Here is a 7,229-nt window from a genome sequence, read left to right on the forward strand (position 1 = left end):
CTAGTCTTTGAGTCACCAACTCTTTCAGCCTTTTGAAGCGATGCTTCATACTCTGTGTGTTCTTGCTTATTGGCCTTATTGCCAACGCTTGTGTCTTCACTGCCGCGGAAGCCACCCCATCGACCAACTGTGTCCTCAACTCTTCCCATAGAATTTATAGTGCTGAAGGAGGCCATTCGGCCCATCATGTCTGCACCAGCCCTTGGTAAGAGCACCCTACTTAAACCCATGCCTCCACCCTATCCCCGTAACCCAGTAACCCAGTAACCCAACCCAACCTTTTTTGGACACTAAGGGCAATTTATCAAGGCCAATCCACCTAACCGGCACATCTTTGGACTGTGGGAGGAAACCGTAACACCCGGAGGAAACCCACGCACACACGGGGAGGATGTGCAGACTCTGCACCGACAGTGACCCAAGCCAGGAATCGAACCTGGGACCCTGGAGCTGCAAAGCAACTGTGATAACCACTGTGCTACCGTGCTGCCCAACCTTCTCTTACACTTCCTTCTCTTTTTTACAATCAGCTTCTTCTCCTTTTCTTCTTAGCGTTAGTGGCATCATCCATGAAGTTGGTGCGGTTCACAGTCACATCTACCTGTGCACCTGGAGCATCATTCCTGCTACTGGTCTCAGCCAAGGGATTTGCCGTTGTCTGGATCACTTGCTGCACTGGTTGCTTTTGGATCTTTGCTATCGAGCTGCATTTGGATCTGCTGGTGGGAAAGTTGTTTCTGGCTCTTCTGCCACAATAACTGATTCTGGAGCCTTTGCTGGATTGAGATGTTTTGGTTGATCCATGGTGCTTGCGCTCGAATGCTGAGCTGCATGCCCGTCACCTGGTGAGGCATCTAATGTTGGAATGCTTTTGCAATTGCAAGTAAGTTTGCAACTTCAAGAATGATCTGCGAGCTCTCACATCCAGTATCTCAACTGGATCAATGTCCTCAACATTAGGCATTACTTCTTCAATTTGTGATTTAGTCTCACTTAGTGGCTCATACTCATCTGATTTGACGATACATGCTTCGTTTGTTCTATCGATCTGTTCTTGCTGCAAGTTTTTTGATGGAGTGGTCTCGAGTACTTGGGAATTCGCTGCAGGAACTATTCCGTGGGCGTAGGATAAATTAACGTACTTCTCTGGAGCCAACTTTTCCCAAATGGGGATTATTTCTTCAGTTACCAGGTGGCTATTCGCAGTTGACTTGTTATCTGCCAATTTGTCTGCTGGTGTAATCTCACTTTTAACCTCGACATCGATGCCAAATAAATTAAATAAACCTTCATGGACTTCCTCTTCTGGCTCATTATCTGCTTCTTAACTTTCCTCATCATAATCATCATCATCGTAATCATCATCATCGTAAACATCATCAGCGTAATCATCAGCAGTGTAATCACCATCGTCTGCAATACTTTCTCTTGCGAAGTATAACACTGCGCGTGGAATTACGTGTTCCTGTAAGAAGTGACCAATTTCAAAGTCAGCAGCGAGTCTTGCCGCAGAACCTTCATCCAGTTTCCCATCCTCTGGAGCTACAGAAGGACTAAAAACATTGAAGAAAGAATAATTTGGTAGAGTTTTCATAACTGTTCTACCAGTGTGCCGACCATAGTGCTTCTGCTCCATTTTAATGGTCTTAATTGTGACGTTTTTTGTTCCTTCCAGTCAATCTGGCACCCTGAGCAATCTATAATTCCTGGTTCATCAAAGAAGAAAAAATCTGACTCATCAGGCGGCGACTCCATCTTGTATGGTTTTGTCAGTCCTTCATTTTGTTCAGTAAGAAGTCTTACAACACCAGGTTAAAGTCCAACAGGTTTGTTTCAAATCACTATCTTTCGGAGCACTACTCCTTCCTCAGGTGAATGTTAAATTTAATTTTGTTAAATACTCTTTTGGCTCAAACTTGAACTCCAGAGTAAAACTCATTGGCTACCCTGGACCTGAATATTTCACCTCTAAGTCTTGTGAATGCTTTAGGATGGGCTCATCATGCTCCTGTAACATGTCACTGAGCATATCCACATTCTTGTAGATTGTTAATCAGAATTCTGGAATTCCTATTGGCTCCTCCATCGCAACATCTGGTTTATCTTCCTCCACCTTGACTTTTTCTTTTATCTCATCGGATAATTGTGCCACTTCATCTCGTTGCCATTTGGAATCATTCTCTGATGTAGCGCTGTCTGGAATGTACAGCAGTTCAACTAGGTTCAGTGCCTAGCCCGCTTCCAAACCTATGATGGACTCCCATTCCGTGTCCGCAATCTAAAATGTTATGGTATGACTTCTGTTGTGCACCCAGAGTTCGAGCTCACATGCATGTACCATTGCAATCTCCTTCCCATTATAGTCTATCAGTTGTCTTGTTTGAGTGACGACTGTCGGTTTGACTTTCAGCCTGTTCAAATCTGACAAAACGACAAGGTTGGTCATCGCTCCCGTTTCAAGCTTGCATTTAATTAAAGTGCCATTGATGATTAATGGAATTGTCTATCCCTCTTCCACGGAGTCAGCATCACCACGACTACTGCTGCAACTGGTATGCGTGTCCTCAAGTCAAAATAAGATCAACGAAAAACAGGTCTTTGATGCACACCTCATCACGTTAACTGATCCTGTATGGTCCCCAGTGAAAAACATTGCTTCACAAAATGATTTGTTCTGCCACACTTTGAACACACCTTCCCAAATGCTGGACATTGTCGTGGCCCATGTCAAGTGCCGCATCGCTGGCACAAAATGACGGATCTGGTCGCCGTTTAAAATGGCCACCTGCACTGGGACCACGTTTCTTATTGGAATGTGTCACTAAGCTTATGGCGCTGGCTTCTTCTTCCACATAGGTGCCAAAATGTTTCAGGTGGAGCGTACTAATCTGTGCAGCTAGCTCGCTTGCAAGACAAATCTTGAGAGCGTTTTCTAATTGAAGCTCTTCTTCCCTCAATAGCCTCTCGTGTACCATATCATTCGATATCCAGAACACGATCTGATTGCGGATCATTAATGACTTTGGCATATTGAAATTGAACGACTGTGCCTTCAACCGCAAGTCGGTTAGAAAACTATCGAAAGATTCACCCGCCTTCTAAGTACGCGAGCAAAACATACTGCTCAAACGTTTCATTTATTTTCAGGGAGCAATGCCAATCAAAGTGTTTAATTACTTCATCAAAGGATTTGTTTTCTGCTTTGCTGTCGAATGCAAAGGTATTATAAATTTTGATGACTTAAGGACCTACTACTGTAGCAGCAACACAATACACCTCTCGTCAGGGTGTGCCTGCAGGTCATGGGCTGCAACCCATGAGTTTGAATTGCTGCTTAAAAATACGCCAATTCCCGTCTACATTACTGGTGACTTGAAGCAGGTATGGTGCCTTCAGACCTTCCATCTCCAACTTCACTGTCTTTCCATGCATTGAGTTCCAGTTGCCAGTAGTTTACCAGGTAGGTGATAACAAAGAACAAAGAACAAAGAAATGTACAGCACAGGAACAGGCCCTTCGGCCCTCCAAGCCAGTGCCGACCATACTGCCCGACTAAACTACAATCTTCTACACTTCCTGGGTCCGTATCCTTCTATTCCCATCCTATTCATATATTTGTCAAGATGCCCCTTAAATGTCCCTATCGTCCCTGCTTCCACTACCTCCTCCGGTAGCGAGTTCCAGGCACCCACTACCCTCTGCGTAAAAAACTTGCCTCGTACATCTACTCTAAACCTTGCCCCTCTCACCTTAAACCTATGCCCCCTAGTAATTGACCCCTCTACCCTGGGGAAAAGCCTCTGACTATCCACTCTGTCTATGCCCCTCATAATTTTGTATACCTCTATCAGGTCGCCCCTCAACCTCCTTCATTCCAGTGAGAACAAACCGAGTTTATTCAATCGCTCCTCATAGCTTATGCCCTCCATACCAGGCAACATTCTGGTAAATCTCTTCTGCACCCTCTCTAAAGCCTCCACATCCTTCTGGTAGTGTGGCGACCAGAATTGAACACTATACTCCAAGTGTGGCCTAACTAAGGTTCTATACAGCTGCAACATGACTTGCCAATTCTTATACTCAATGCCCCGGCCAATGAAGGCAAGCATGCCGTATGCCTTCTTGACTACCTTCTCCACCTGTGTTGCCCCTTTCAATGACCTGTGGACCTGTACTCCTAGATCTCTTTGACTTTCAATACTCTTGAGGGTTCTACCATTCACTGTATATTCCCTAACTGCATTAGACCTTCCAAAATGCATTACCTCACATTTGTCCGGATTAAACTCCATCTGCCATCTCTCCGCCCAAGTCTCCAGACAATCTAAATCCTGCTGTATCCTCAGACAGTCCTCATCGCTATCCGCAATTCCACCAACCTTTGTGTCGTCTGCAAACTTACTAATCAGACCAGTTACATTTTCCTCCAAATCATTTATATATACTACAAACAGCAAAGGTCCCAACACTGATCCCTGTGGAACACCACTGGTCACAGCCCTCCAATTAGAAAAGCATCCCTCCATTGCTACCCTCTGCCTTCTATGGCCTAGCCAGTTCTGTATCCACCTTGCCAGTTCACCCCTGATCCCGTGTGGCTTCACCTTTTGTACCAGTCTATCATGAGGGACCTTGTCAAAGGCCTTACTGAAGTCCATATAGACAACATCTACTGCCCTACCTGCATCAATCATCTTAGTGACCTCCTCGAAAAACTCTATCAAGTTAGTGAGACACGACCTCCCCTTCACAAAACCGTGCTGCCTCTCACTAATACGTCCATTTGCTTCCAAATGGGAGTAGATCCTGTCTCGAAGAATTCTCTCCAGTAATTTCCCTACCACTGAAATAAGGCTCACCGGCCTGTAGTTCCCGGGATTATCCTTGCTACCCTTCTTAAACAGAGGAACAACATTGGCTATTCTCCAGTCCTCCGGGACATCCCCTGAAGACAGCGAGGATCCAAAGATTTCTGTCAAGGCCACAGCAATTTCCTCTCCAGCCTCCTTCAGTATTCTGGGGTAGATCCCATCAGGCCCTGGGGACTTATCTACCTTAATATTTTTTAAGACACCCAACACCTCGTCTTTTTGGATCACAATGTGACCCAGGCTATCTACACCCCCTTCTCCAGACTCAACATCTACCAATTCCTTCTCTTTGGTGAATACTGATGCAAAGTATTCATTTAGTACCTCGCCCATTTCCTCTGGCTCCGCACATAGATTCCCTTGCCTATCCTTCAGTGGGCCAACCCTTTCCCTGGCTACCCTCTTGCTTTTTATGTACGCGTAAAAAGCCTTGGGATTTTCCTTAACCCTATTTGCCAATGACTTTTCATGACCCCTTCTAGCCCTCCTGACTCCTTGCTTAAGTTCCTTCCTACTTTCCTTATATGCCACACAGGCTTCGTCTGTTCCCAGCCTTTTAGCCCTGACAAATGCCTCCTTTTTCTTTTTGACGAGGCCTACAATATCACTCGTCATCCAAGGTTCCCGAAAATTGCCGTGTTTATCTTTCTTCCTCACAGGAACATGCCTGTCCTGTATTCCTTTCAACTGACACTTGAAAGCCTCCCACATGTCAGATGTTGATTTGCCCTCAAACATCCGCCCCCAATCTATGTTCTTCAGTTCTCGCCTAATATTGTTATAATTAGCCTTCCCCCAATTTAGCACATTCATCCTCGGACCACTCTTATCCTTGTCCACCAGTACTTTAAAACTTACTGAATTGTGGTCACTGTTACCAAAATGCTCCCCTACTGAAACATCTACCACCTGGCCGGGCTCATTCCCCAATACCAGGTCCAGTACCGCCCCTTCCCTAGTTGGACTGTTTACATATTGTTTTAAGAAGCCCTCCTGGATGCTCCTTACAAACTCCACCCCGTCTAAGCCCCTGGCACTAAGTGAGTCCCAGTCAATATTGGGGAAGTTGAAGTCTCCCATCACCACAACCCTGTTGTTTTTACTCTTTTTCAAAATCTGTCTACCTATCTGCTCCTCTATCTCCCGCTGGCTGTTGGGAGGCCTGTAGTATACCCCCAACATTGTGACTGCACCCTTCTTATTCCTGATCTCTACCCATATAGCCTCACTGCCTTCTGAGGTGTCCTCTCGCAGTATAGCTGTGATATTCTCCCGAACAAGTAGCGCAACTCCGCCTCCCCTTTTACATCCCCCTCTATCCCGCCTGAAACATCTAAATCCTGGAACGTTTAGCTGCCAATCCTGCCCTTCCCTCAACCAGGTCTCTGTAATGGCAACAACATCATAGTTCCAAGTAGTAATCCAAGCTCTAAGTTCATCTGCCTTACCCGTAATGCTCCTTGCATTAAAACATATGCACTTCAGGCCACCAGACCCGCTGTGTTCAGCAACTTCTCCCCGTCTGCTCTGCCTCAGAGCCACACTGTCCCTATTCCCTAGTTCTCCCTCAATGCTCTCACCTTCTGACCTATTGCTCCCGTGCCCACCCCCCTGCCATACTAGTTTAAACCCTCCCGTGTGACACTAGCAAACCTCGCGGCCAGGATATTTATGCCTCTCCGGTTTAGATGCAACCCGTCCATCTTATACAGGTCACACCTGCCCCGGAAGAGCTCCCAGTGGTCCAGATAACGGAAACCCTCCCTCCTACACCAGCTGTTTAGCCACGTGTTTGTCTGCTCTATCTTCCTATTTCTAGCCTCACTGGCACGTGGCACAGGGAGTAATCCCGAGATTACAACCCTCGAGGTCCTGTCTTTTAACTTTCTGCCTAGCTCCCTGAACTCCTGCTGCAGGACCTCATGCCCCTTCCTGCCTATGTCGTTAGTACCAATATGTACAACGACCTCTGCCTGTTTGCCCTCCCCCTTCAGGATTCCCTCTACCCGTTCGGAGACATCCTGGACCCTGGCACCAGGGAGGCAACATACCATCCTGGAGTCTCTTTCACGTCCACAGAAGCGCCTATCTGTGCCCCTGACTATAGAGTCCCCTATTACTATTACTCTTCTGCGCTTTGACCCTCCCTTCTGAACATCAGAGCCAGCCGTGGTGCCACTGCTCTGGCTGCTGCTGTTTTCCCCTGATAGGCTATCCCCCCCGACAGTATCCAAAGGGGTATATCTGTTCGAGAGGGGGACAACCACAGGGGATTCCTGCACTGACTGCCTGCCCTTTCTGGTGGTCACCCATTTCTCTGCCTGCACCTTGGGTGTGACCACATTTACATAACTGCGA

At 46.6% G+C, this 7,229-nt stretch overlaps 1 pseudogene; it reads right to left on the bottom strand.

Moving 5' to 3' along the window:
* Window positions 1-838: 838 nt before the first annotated feature.
* LOC140425859 (nucleosome assembly protein 1-like 1 pseudogene) lies at window positions 839-2,446 on the bottom strand (annotated as a pseudogene).
* Window positions 2,447-7,229: the final 4,783 nt, after the last annotated feature.

The sequence above is a fragment of the Scyliorhinus torazame genome, chromosome 6, assembly GCF_047496885.1.
Source record: "Scyliorhinus torazame isolate Kashiwa2021f chromosome 6, sScyTor2.1, whole genome shotgun sequence".
Taxonomy (NCBI): Eukaryota; Metazoa; Chordata; class Chondrichthyes; order Carcharhiniformes; family Scyliorhinidae; genus Scyliorhinus; species Scyliorhinus torazame.